Source organism: Tauraco erythrolophus, unplaced genomic scaffold (assembly GCF_009769465.1).
Source record: "Tauraco erythrolophus isolate bTauEry1 unplaced genomic scaffold, bTauEry1.pri scaffold_65_arrow_ctg1, whole genome shotgun sequence".
Taxonomy (NCBI): Eukaryota; Metazoa; Chordata; class Aves; order Musophagiformes; family Musophagidae; genus Tauraco; species Tauraco erythrolophus.
This window is the reverse complement of record NW_028238633.1, coordinates 123,366-136,515: the sequence shown is the minus strand read 5'-3', so window position 1 is coordinate 136,515 and position 13,150 is coordinate 123,366. Positions and strand designations below refer to the sequence as shown.

Here is a 13,150-nt window from a genome sequence, read left to right as displayed (position 1 = left end):
ACAGCAGCTGCTGGGGGCAGAGAGGGGCAGTCAGGCTCCCCATCAGCCCCAGGGATGGTGCTGGCCCGAAGAGAATGAGGAAACAGGCTAGTCGCTCTCTGGCTCTCCTGAATTCATATAGTAGGTGATCCTCAACACTGACTGAGTTTGCCCCCTCCTCTGCTCCCACCAGCCCCACTCCCAGGACAGCACGACAGTCCTGGCCATGGGGTTCCTCAGACAGCTCCTGTGTCTCTCCGATCTCCCCTCCCTGTGCCTGCTGAGTCCTTGCTCAGTCCCATGGCACTGCAGAGTCCTTGTTCATGGAAACGTCAATTTAGTGCTTACTTTTGGGGGACTTCACCTTTGAGGGTGTTTTATCTTCTGGGTCTCTATTCACTTGAATCCCAGGACATCATGGTGAGTCCCCATCCTTCCATCTCCTCACACCTTCAAATTAATTGCCAGAGGTCTGGTACATGCCATCAGTTCTGTCGTACATGAACAAACCTGAGGAGATAATGGGCAGCTCATGGACCATCTCTGCTTCCAGCAGCCACCAAGAAGAGACCTTTTAAATCAGGAACATTTGGTCCAGTGGAAACCAACTGTACCATGAGCTTAACCCCTGTCGTGTTTTAGGCCGACATGGCAACTAAACTACACACAGCCACTCTCCTACTCCTTCCCCAGTGAAATGGAGAGGAGAAAAATATAATAGACTGAGGGTCAAGATAAGAACAGAGGGAGCACCCACCGACCATGGTTCCGGGCAAAACAGACAGCTTTCTTAAAGCAAAGCAATTTATTAAAAGTTACTTAAAAGGACAAAGGGAAACAAAACCAATTACTTGAGAGGATAAAAAGAAAACAAGGCCAGATCTTAAAAACCACACCTCCTCACCCCCCTTTCCTTTTCTTCCCGTCTCTACCTCCTCCCCAGTGGCGCAGGGAATGGGGGAGTGCAGGTCAGTTCATCCGTGTTGTTACTGCCGCTTCTTTCTTAAATGAGAAGGAGTCCTTACACCATTTTCCCCTGCTCCAGTGGATCCCTTACTCACGAGGAAAATCCACAAACTTCCCCAGAGTGAGTCCTGCCCGCAGGATGCAATCCTTCCCCATTGGATAGCTCCAGTGTGGGCTTTACCACAGTCTCAGATACTTAAGGGAGTTGTGGCCACTTGCTCCTCACACGATCCCTCCCCGAACTGCAGCTGCCCTGCCCCGCACCCAGAGACTCACTGTGCCACGGGCTGTGAACATTTCTCCTCTTCTGAGCTCCCAGCACCCTCCCACCCCCGTCTGCCTTTAACCCCTCTGTGCCTCCCCCCTCTCCCCTGGGTGCCCGCAGGCAGTGCCCCCAGCCCTGCTCCTGGGCACAGCTGTCTCTCTGCAGCGCTGCCCGCTTGCCAGGAGCTCCCTCCATCCCAGGAGCCCGGCCCAGCTCAGCAGCACAGGACCAGCCCAGGGCGTCACTGGCTCTGGCCCCCTCTGGGCTCCCTCCAGGTGTCCCTGGGGCTCCAGGGGAACCTGCTGTGGAACAGCCTGAAGGAATCCCTGATGTTCCCTCCCTCAGCGTGGCAGAGACACTCATTTCCAGCAGTATCGTTTCTCCCATATGAAAAACAGTTCGGTCCAAGAAACACCTTCTCATTGTTCCGCCTTTAGACAGGACACCCAGACAGGGACAGGGAATGATCTCAGTTACCTCTGCTGAGGGAAGGGATTCAGCCCCCATCCCATGTTTATAGTCCTGGAGATAGAAGTGAACATAACTGCCCCCCACGCACAGAACAAACCCACAGGAGGTTTGTGGTTCCTCTGGCCTCAGCTCAGGTGGGCTCACAATAGACACCTGCAGGTGAGCTCCTTGTCTCAGCTCCCATGGGAGTTAATGGAGATGGAGACTGTGACTGAGCTGACCAGAGGCAAAGACTCGGTGACACCTCGGGCTAGAGGTGGCCCGAGGTCCATGGAGCCAGCTGCACGCTGTAAATGTGCTGTAATGCTGAGAGCCAGGGCAGCATCTGGGGCATCTTCTTGGAGGCTGCTGGGGAATCTCCTCAGCCAGCACAACTGAGAGCAGATGTCTATTTTTAGGTTGGTGGAACCTGTCTCTCTTCATTGTGTTCTGGGCAGCTTACGCCCAGATTCAGGGGATAAATTGGAGTCATGTACTACAGGGAGAGCCAAATTTCTCTCTGTCTTTTCCATCAGCCACATGTACCACATCTCCTTTGACTATTATGGTGGTGATTTCACAACCATCCCCACATTGTCTCAGAAAATTCATGGTAGTTAATCTGTTTAATTCCAAATACAGACCTGTGGAGTTGTATGAGACCAAAGGCTCTCACACATACCAACATGCATTTGGCAGGGACAGCAATCATAGAATCATGGAATGGTTTTGGTTGGAAAGTACCTGAAAGATCATCTAGTTCCAACCCCCCACCATGGACAGGGACACCTTCCACTACACCAGGTTGCTCAAAGCCCCATCCAACCTGGCCTTGAACACTTTCAGGGATGGGGCAGTCACAGCTTCTCTGGGCAACCTGTTCCAGTGCTTCACCAGCCTCAGAGTGGAGAATTTCTTCCTTATCTCTGATCTAAATCGATGGTCCTGTACAGGAAAGCCATCCCCATTCAGAGCGAGTGTGTGTCAGACAGCACCGCAGAGAGATTTGGACAAATGTCAGACAAACCTCAGTCTATTTAGAGAGTTCAGAGGGGTCTCATGGTCAGCAGAGTGGAAGGGCAGCAGAGCTCAGTACGGCTGGTCTTCAAGGAGAATATCCTCCAAGCACAGACAAGGTCTATATCAGAACTCAATTGAAAGCTGAAAGTAAATGTAAGGGCACCTTAACGAGCTGTTCCTACTTCAGGGACAGTTAAAGAAGCAGCAGGGACAGTATGGATCATCCCTAAATGTAGGAACAGTAGGTATATATGGGTCTGAGATATTCTGTGTGTTCTTTGACTCAGTTATCACCGACAAGGTCTCCCAGGACTTTGTGCCTCAAGGCAGGACTCTAGAGGGAAAACAGACTATGGTGGAGAAGAATGAAATCAGGGGCTACTTGAGCAAACTCCAATGTTACAAGTCAAAAGGAGTGAGGTCTATAAATCTGTCTTTACATAGAAGGAGAGAAAGTGTCATCAGCTTGCTGGTCCATGGCCGTGTCCTCTGAAAAAATCAGGAGAATTTACAGGCCAGTGTCAAGGTTCTGAAAATGAAAAGTTCTTACACACTATTAAACCAAAGTCTTTTCTGCCTATTTGGTAACGTCTGCCTAACATCTTCATTCAGGGGTTGATGCAGTTGCCCACACAGAGGTGACCACTGCCCCCAGGATGCTCTGAGGTTTATGAAGATCCCATACGGGACAGAAACGTGATGCAGGACCAACAGAAGTTCTGGAGCATGAACTGATCACCAGACATGGTGTGTCAAAGCATCTCAGTTGATTCAACTGGTTTCTCTCTCTGGAGTAGAAGGGAAGCCTGGGCAATTGCGCCCAAGGTGTCCAGCGTTAGAGGTGATCACTCTCATCCCTGCCTTCACCTACAACTGAGTCACATGCTATTTACCCTTCAGTGAATGAAAAATGAGTGGGTGTAGGTGTTGCAGAGTCTACTTGAAGATGTTCCTGTAACCCAGATACATCGGGATGAGTGCAGAGTTGCCGTGCAAAAGAGAGCATTGCCTTCACTTTGTCTCTTTGCGTCCATCTGTGAATCGAGGGAGCTCGTGACTTTGGCGTGTCACTCACTGTGGGCAGAGAGCAAATTTTGGCAGATTCCAAGCAAGGAGTGTCCGGGGGGTCTTTGCTTCCGTGCTTGACACAGCAATGTGTTGTCTACTGGTCTAAGGCTAGCCACTGTGGAGAGTGGACTTCAGTGGAAATAATATGGACTTAAGACGGAGCTGAGGGGTGTATTTTCTGCTTCGCTGAACTATGTCTTACTTGGATTTTGTTTGTTGGCAATTAAACATCTTTCTGTGCCTGTGAGCAGCTCGTTCCTCAAGTAAAGCAAGGTGGAGTTGGTGCCAATGGGCTGAAACATGCAGGTATGGTCTTGAGCAGAGGAAGCTCAGATCTGCACACGGCTGCTGGAAGTCCCATGTGGCTGATGAGAGAAATGGTGGGGTTGGAGGTAGGGAGGAAAACTGCCCATAGAGTGTCAGACATAAAGGGTTCAAAGTGTTAGGAGATGTTCTGTTCACTCTTCATTGGAGATTGCTGATATACCGTAATCTGTAAGCAGAGAAATTAAAGTGGAAATAGAAGAAATCCTCTCTTATTGTTACATAATATCAAAATATTTTCACTTTGACTACAACACTGAATCGTTCTAATTAACTACGCAGAATTAAAGACTTAAACCAATGAAGCCCAGAGACTTGGCTTGTTGGGGCGTTTTGCATGTTAATGAGCCCTCTGGTGCCAAGTTCCTGAACTGCAGATACAGAAAGTGGATTGAATAAGCTTTTAGAGAACTGACAGTCAGCAGTAAACACAGTTTCTGAGCATGCTCTTGAGCCCCACTGAGGGCCACCACTGAAGAGACCATGGAGGGGATGACCAGACAAGGTTACCATCCCTGTGGATGGGAGAAGCAAGAAGTTAGAGGCACCAGTTGAGGATGGAAAATCAAATGTGAGGCTGGCTCTGGTCAGCCCTTCATGAATTTCACCAAGCCAGACAGCCAAGGCCTGATCCCTGTGGAAAGGGGATCCTTTCCCTCAAAGGATGCTCAGGATTTTTTTGGGGCAGTGGGATGGGGGTGTGTGTGATGCTGAGTGCAGGATAGTGATAGGACACCTCCAAAGCATGCTGTGGTTGAGATGGGTTTCTTGTCAATGTCTCCATCTTTGAGTTATCACGTCTGTATTTCAGTTTCCAGCCTCCCTCTATTTTTCCTTGGTTTCTTAACTGACAATGTCGCCGATTGGATAACCTTGCTGGAATAAACAGTCTCACCCTCTCAAATACCCTCATCCATTTGTGTGACTGACCAGGTTTGGGTCTTACCTGCAACTCCCTTATCATTTCTGGGTCAGGTCTGTCTCTGTATTTTCCTATTTACAGCTTTCTCACTTTCTTATTCTCCCTCGCTGTATTGAAAAGGTCCTTGCCCAGATACCCTCAAAGGGTCAGACACTCTCTTGCCACATCCCCTTACAGAGCACCTCAGCCCTCAATGACAAAAGCTAACTGTCGGGTTAAGACACGATGTTGGGTCGATAGAGAACAGAGAGGGGGACTCTTGAGCCCTTTTCAATTTAACCAGCTTACTAATTTCCCAAGAAAGACGAGACCTTTGTACCCGACCCTCCTGCCACATCCCCTTTAAGAAGAAGGGGTGGTTCATCAAACCCTTTACAATTTAACCAGTCTGTCAGGCTTACGCTGACAGCGTCACTGGGACAAATCCCTCAGGACAAGAGCCCACTAGATCAGAGGGTGGTTGTCTTACCTATTCAGAGACTCTCATGGGCAGCAACATCAAGACAAATCCCTTATATCCTCTGTACTAATTGTTGAATTTTCCAGAAACGTACATTTATAGGTGACAAATTTTATTACATATGCTTGTGACAGGATGCAAATTCGATAATAGCCGGTGATAGGTACTGACTGTGAAAACAAAACTTATCAGTGGAGTGCGATAATCACTCCACACACTTGGATGGACCTCAGCAAACATTCACGAGCTTGGAGGAAGCACAAACCTCCTGGGCTGAGGTCCCATCATTGCAGGGGAAGAAGCAGGGTTCGTGAGACACATGGGCACGCAGGGTGAGAGCGATGTATGTGGCAGTGTGTGACACTGACACGAAAATGTGAAATAGCAGTGGGGTGGGAGGGTGTCATGCTGAAGTGAAATAGGTTTTTTGATTTTGAGGCAGTGGAAGAAGGAGCATGTGCTGTTCAGTGCTCAGATGTGGAGCTACATAGAGGATTCAAGTGAGTCGGGGGCTGGGACATCTTTCGCAATTGAGGAGCATTAGGCGGGCTTTGGAAGAAGCTGCACAGGTTATCGGGAACTCACAATCATTGGCAAAGCTTCAGAACATGTCAGCTTTGTGTTCAAACTAATAGCCAGTGAGGACAGAGAGTCATCAGTAAAGCTTGTGACATCATGGGGTCACAGTGAGGTGGGGAAGCAGGGGTGGTGGTTAAAAATCTGCAGAGAAACAGGCACAGGTATAGGGCTGTCACGTTAAGCGGTCGAAAAAACCAGTCTGCAACTGGGAGAGTACACCAGTTCCGGTAGTACTATAACCCGATGTCCTTATAATAATAAGGACAAGAAATCTCCAGGACTTTTGAACATAATCATATATTTTATTTGTGACAGAATATAGATTCGTAGAGAGCCGGTGATAGTGACTGACTACAAAACCAACTCTAATTGAAATACTGCAGTGATAATATAAAACGATTACTGATCAGTGATAATATTAAATAGCTAGCAAGGTGTTAGTAAGTAATTAAGTGAGTGCATATAACCCAGAGCTCTTACCCAATAGGCGTCCCTGTGAGGGAGAGAAGAGAGGTTCAGCCCGTCGACTGATCCCAGACGTTCCGATGGTGGGGGCTTCTCCCTATCATCCCCTTTGTTCTGCTGCCATTTTATACTTTTTTCATATCTTTTAGGTGGAGCTCGAGTGAGTCTAGTCATACATAACTGTTATTAGGATTGGTGTAAATTTCTCTCGTGAGGGGTGTTCACAAATTAGGATTGGTGTAAATTGCTCGTTTGAGGGGTGGTTGCAGCTCAGAGGCGGGTGGACGTGTGATTTAGTAGCTGAAGGACACAATTCCGCCATCACTGCTGGGGCAGCGGTTGTGATTCACTTCCCTTGATGGCATTTTTATGGTTATCTTTACCAGGCGCCTCTCATCCACAACAACAGGGATGAGCCGTGACACCTCCGTACCGCTCTATTCCCCATTTCAAGGATATTGAGGCCTTGTTTGTTCCTGGGAGCAGCAGCTGTGCTTCGTGTCAGAGCTGCTCTAATATTAGCTGAATTCTGGGGAACAATATTCTCCCATTCCCCTCCAATTTCAGTCATTTTCCCACAGGCTCTTGGTAGAAATAGGGTAAAGGCCTGACATGAATGTTTCCACAGTCAGTGTCGCAGCGACATCAAAATTACCTGAACAGATCTTACCTCTTCCAATCTCTGTTGGCCAAACTCCTCTTCCCCAAGTCTGCCATCTCCCTTGTCTCAGCTACCCATGACCTCCACAAATCTTTCATCTTGTTGGGGGCCATATTTTAATGGCTTTCCAGACCTCCAAGTTCCTGTCTCCCCACTGCTGGCCAGTCAGAAGTGACCTCCCAGCCAGCATCCAAGAGAGCACAAGGTGCTGGAGACGTCTCTGCTCAGCCGCCCCAGCAGTGCTGGAGGCAGGCGATGCCCTCCGCCATCCCTGACATGCTCTGCCTGCCAACCAGCTTGTGCTCCAGAAGGGCTCCTGTATGTCCTGGGACACATTTTGCACACGGATGCTTCAGCTGCCCCAGGGCATCTTGGAGACACCGGCCATCTCTGTGTGGATAACTGAATAAAATCCTCAATGTAGATTTTTAGGACAAATCTGAAAATTCTGCAGAAAAGAACTGAAATTAAAATTGAAGAAATCTTAATTTTGAACATTGTTAATTTTTATGAATTTTTATTTTTTTTATTAACAGCACTAAAGTTATGGACTATCAAGCTGATCACATGCGCTCTCACTATGTGAACAGTTTTTTGCAGCCACTTACCAAAACACATTTTCTTACTGATGTTTCAAATGGAGAATCATCGCTCAGAGGAGCTACTGCCTTTCTGTTGGCACACTGTGTCTCTTGGCTTCTGCCTCTGGGTCTTTTCTCCTCCCCTACCCATCCTGTCTTCAGCGAGCTCGCCAAGGGAAAAATTCATTGAAGGACAGAATAACTCATGTTGGAAGAGACACTGAGATCATCCTGTCTGACTCTCCTGCTCGAGGCAGGCTGATCTATATGAGGTATCTCAAAGGCTCCCCTCAGCTTGCCCTCATCTACAAAGGAGCTGCTCCATCCCATCATACAGGGAGATAACAAAGATGTCCAACAGCGTTGGCCCAAGTGCTGGTCACAGAGGAATGTCAAAAGTGACAAGCTGTTGGGAGGACTTCATACCACTGATGTCATCTGAGCCCTTTTGTCCAGCATAACTCTCACTCTCTCACCTCATTGTCTACTTTTTCAGTTCGGCTCTCACCACTCTGGCTATAAAGAGACTACGTTTAAGTCTTTGTTAAGGTCCAGGTAGGCAACAGCATCTATGCTTTTTTTCTTTTCCTTCAAGTGCCTGTAGATGGCTGCAGGAGGACTTGTCTCATCACCTTCCCAGAGACTCAGATGAGGCTGACCAGGCTGTAATTCTCTCAATCCTCCTTGCCCTTCTTGCTAATAGGTTTGATATTTTCCTTCTCCAAGGACCTTGGAATCTCCTTGATTGCTCTGGCTTTCTGAAATGTTTGAGAGAGATCTCATGATGACACTGGTCAGCTCCAACAGCACCTCTACTCCTTCCAACACCAACACCCTTCTCTATATCCCACACTTGCAAAAAGAGTTTCTTGGATACAGCACACTGCTGTCCAGTCCTCAGAAGAGAACCAGAAGTGATTTTTTTTCTTTCAGGCCCAAACGTCAATGGCCTCTCTGTGCAGTTCACAGCTTTCCTGAGCATTTTGCTCCGTGCTTCCCTGCCTCCAATTTTTCTGTTCCTCAGGCTGTAGATGAGGGTTCTGAGGATGGTGTAGAAAAAGGTCTTTGTCAAACTGTCTCAGGAGGATTGTTCTGGGTCTCACACAGGGAGGGATGAGGGTGCTGTAGGAAACAGTGGCACCAGACAGGGGAGAAGAGCAGCTGGAGGAGGCCTTGTGTGTGCCCACAACAGAGAGAAGAGATGTCCCAGGGTGGAGATGCACAAACAGGATTCCAGTGTGAAGAGGAAGGGGAGAACTGGCTCTTAAGAAGCAGGTTATGAAAGCAAAGAGTGTGGCTTTAAACTGAAAGAGGGGAGATTTAGATTAGATAGAAGGAAGAAATTCTTCCCTCTGAGGGTGGTGAGGCACTGCAACAGGTTGCCCAGAGAAATTGTGGCTACGCCATTCCTGGAAATGCTAAAGACCAGGTTGGATGAGGCTTTGAGTGACCTGGTGTAGTGGAGGTTGTCCCTGCTCATGGCAGGGGGTTGGAACTGAATGATCTTTAAAGTCCCTTCATACCCAAACTATTCTATGATTCTGTGAGAGTCAATGTCACTGAAGGAGAGCTCCAGTGAAAGCACAGAAGAGGTGGTCCACACCGCTGGGGCCACATAACTATGTCTGGGACAAGAATGAAGTTGTTGCTGTAGATGAGAAAAATCTCACTCAGAACCTGCAAAAGGGGGCGAAAACAGTACTAACACTGCCGTGAGCAGAGATGGGGCTGTGCCCAGTCAGGAAGCTGGCCAGGAGCAGGGGCATGGTGGAGCTGTAGCAAATGTTCGAGTGATCCACCTCCAGCAAAATGATGAGTGTGTTCCCAACAAGAATCCTGGGGCAGGTCGTGAGAAAGAGGACAAAGGGATTTGTCTAAGAGTTGGAGACATTCTCCATTTTCAGTAAGAGAAACACCTTAGCTGATGTCTGATAGGTCCATTGCCCTTTCTCCACAGAAGGTTTGAGGTCCTTTTGTCCCCTCTCTCCTTGTAGGACACCTACAAAGAAGAACATCTGTTTCATTGTGAGATCCTTAAAGACATCGTGAAGGAAGTTCTAGGAGATGAAACATGGAGGTGTGTCTGCCTCAGAGTGCATTCCAACACCCTGGATGTGCTCTGTCGCTTGTGAAAAGTGAGACATGCCTTCTTCTAAAGGGCATTGTCACTCCTGCTTGCAGAACCCCTCCTGACTGCCCAGGTGAGATGCCCCACAGACGTGCTCCATTCATGGTGTGTAATGAAAGGGACAGGCCAGAAAGCCAAGGGAGCAGACAGGAGCATTTCCAAGGAACCTGTTAAAAGTGGGTGAGACAAAATTCACTGGGACAGTGGATGTTGTTCCTGGAGTCACACACAGAAGTGTCAGGGCTCTGTCAGGTGTCCGCCCCTGAGCTGCCCTCGTGCACTCATCTCACACACAGGGCTGTTCAGAGACACGAGCCCTTCCCTTGCACACGCACAGACGATGAACTGCAGCAGTCAGAGCGTCTCCCTGGCCTCCTGCTGCCACTTCCAGGGACAGGGAAGCACCTCAGCCCTGTGGTGTATCACTCTGCTCTGCACTCATCTGAGATGTCCAAGGCATGAAAGTTCATTGTTCCAATCCATTATCCATTGGTTCAAGAAAGCACATCCCAGTGCTGCATTCAGGTGGTTTCCCAGGGGACATTACTCTCAACGTGAAGTGACCTCAGGACATCATCTGTCCCACAGACCTTCACAGCAGTGCCAGGAATAGCTGATGGCATTCAGTGCTCCCTTGGGTTCATCTCACCACACACACACGATGTTCACACTTCAGTCTCATCTGCACAACACAACCATGGACTTCTGACCTAGTTGTTCAGTGCCCTGCATGGAGGGCCAAATAACCTCTCCAAGTTGAGAGGCCAGTGCTGGAAACAGTGGTTGTTACTGGCTGGTCTGTGACATCTGCCCTGGGGGAGCTTCTCCCTGGTGCCCAGTGAACACGGACACAGACCAGACTCTGCTCTGCTGGTCCTTCATGTGTCTCCCAGGAAGCCTGACTCTACAATGACACTGTTGTGTGCCCCCACCCTGCACACTCACACACTTTGGAGGTTCGCTGGTGTTTTCTCTCTGGAGCATTTTCCTGGGCATTTTCTTGAGAACAATATTAGAAGCAGACTAATTGGTGCCTTCCTGCACCACCCTGAGAAGATCCCCTGGTATGATGGAACCGCTCTTAGGAAGGCCAGCTCTGTCACAGCAGTGCCTATTGCCTGCCCCTACCTGCGGTCACAGGGCTGCCACCCGCAGGACTGTGACCAAGCTGCCAGAGAGCTCAGGGCTGACACCAAACCCAAGGGCTCAGAGAGAGTGTGGGAGGGAAAAGAGAGCAGCTCTGGAAGAACAAGCGCTCCCTGGCAGGGCTGCCATGCCGGGACTCTCTTCCCCTCCACCTCTGCACACAGGACCTGTCACTGCAGCTCTGAAAAGATCTTGGAGGAAGGATCTCAAGAAAAAAAGTCACTGCAAGGCCATTTATTTTGTTTAATCACACAGAGCGCACAGCTCCTCATTTGCACAGCCACTCGGTCAGGGAAGGAAAGCAGAGAGTGAATGAGAAAGGGGATGACAACATCGCTGCAAGTGAAAAAAACCACCATTATCAACAAAAATTACAGATGATGGGTTGGGCCTGCAACAAGTTTTATTGCAACTGCTATGCAGAAGAAAATGGGTGGTTTATTGCTTCCAAACACCATCCAGTCATCAGTTTCCTCAGGGCATCCTTGAGCTCCTGGTTCCTCATGCTGTAGATGAGGGGGTTCACTGCTGGAGGCACCACCGAGTACAGAACTGACACCACCAGATTCAGTGATGGGGAGGAGATGGAGGGGGGGCTTCAAGTAGACAAAAATGGCAGTGATGACAAAAAGGGAAACCATGGCCAAGTGAGGGAGGCACGTGGAAAAGGTTTTGTGCCGTCCCTGCTCAGAGGGGATCCCCAGCACGGCCCTGAAGATCTGCACATAGGACACCACAACGAACACAAAACACCCAAATCCTAAACAGGCACTAACCACAATAAGCCCAACTTCCCTGAGGTAGGAGTGTGAGCAGGAGAGCTTGAGGATCTGGGGGATTTTACAGAAGAACTGGTCCAGGGCATTGCCGTGGCAGAGGGGCAGTGAAAATGTGCAGCACAGCATGGAGAAACCCAGTGGCCCAGGCAGCTGCTGCCATGTGGACACAAGCTCTGCTGCCCAGGAGGGTCCCGTAGTGCAGGGGTTTGCAGATGGCAACGTAGCGGTCGTAGGCCATGATGGTGAGAAGTGAATACTCTGTACTAAACAAGAAGAATACAAAGAAGAGCTGCACAGCACATCCTGAGTAGGAGATGGTTCTGGTGTCATAGAGGGAATTGGCCATGGCTTTGGGGACAGTGGTAGAGATGGAGCCCAGGTCAAGGAGGGAGAGGTTGAGGAGGAAGAAGTACATGGGGGTGCGGAGGTGGTAGTCACAGGCTATGGTGGTGATGATGAGGCTGTTTCCCAGGAGGGCAGCCAGGTAGATGCCCATGAAGAGCCAGAAGGTCAAGAGCTGCAGCTCCCGTGTGTCTGCAAATGCCAGGAGGAGGAACTCAGTGACGGAGCTGCTGTTGGACATTTTCTTCCTCTGGGCATGGGGACCTGGTCAAGCAAGAAAAGGCAGTGAAAATTGATGGGAGACTTTTCAAAGCAAAATCAGAGCCATTTCTAATACACCCTCCCCCTGCTCCATACCCCACCTTTTCCTGTTCCAGGAGACCTTCATACAGCTCCGCCAATGGAGCTCCTGTTGGTGCTGGCTGAATGTGCCATGAGGACCAAGGTCTCTGTTCACTGGCTGCTGAGGAGTCAGCCCTGCTCTGCTGCAGTGTGTTCATGGGAACGGTGGGCACAGGGCACAGTCCTGGTGTTTGACTTTGTCAGATGAAACCGCTCTTAATGCCCAAGTGCCTGCCAGCATCTGCATGCCCAGTGCTAAGGAACCAGGATGGCAGAAGATGGTTTGGGGTTTTTGACAGCTGCCCCATCTGCCCTGGGGAGTGTTCTTGGATGTCAGAAACCCTCAGCATTGCTGCTGCTCTCAGTAGAAGAGAGTGAGTCCTTCAAGGCAAGAGGCTTGACTGTGCCTCAGTACAGAGGGAGGGAAGCTGGTCTGTCCCTCTCTCTTCTTCCCAGCTGCCCTGGGCTTGCATCTTTCTTAGGTGGAGAGTGATCACACTCCCATATGACCCTGAAATCAACCAGACACTGCTGAGAACAAACGGATCCAGTGGAAACCACTAAATGTCTCACCTCTTCTCAAGGTCTCAGCACCCAATATCCAGCCAAAGAAACTCATGGCACATTTTCCACACCCAAAAACACTTCCTCATTCATAGAGTCTTTGCCTTCT

The 13,150-nt window shown here is 49.3% G+C and overlaps 1 pseudogene; it reads right to left on the bottom strand.

Annotated features, from left to right (window-relative positions):
- Positions 1-11,429: 11,429 nt before the first annotated feature.
- LOC104383749 (olfactory receptor 14C36-like) lies at positions 11,430-12,382 on the bottom strand (annotated as a pseudogene).
- Positions 12,383-13,150: the final 768 nt, after the last annotated feature.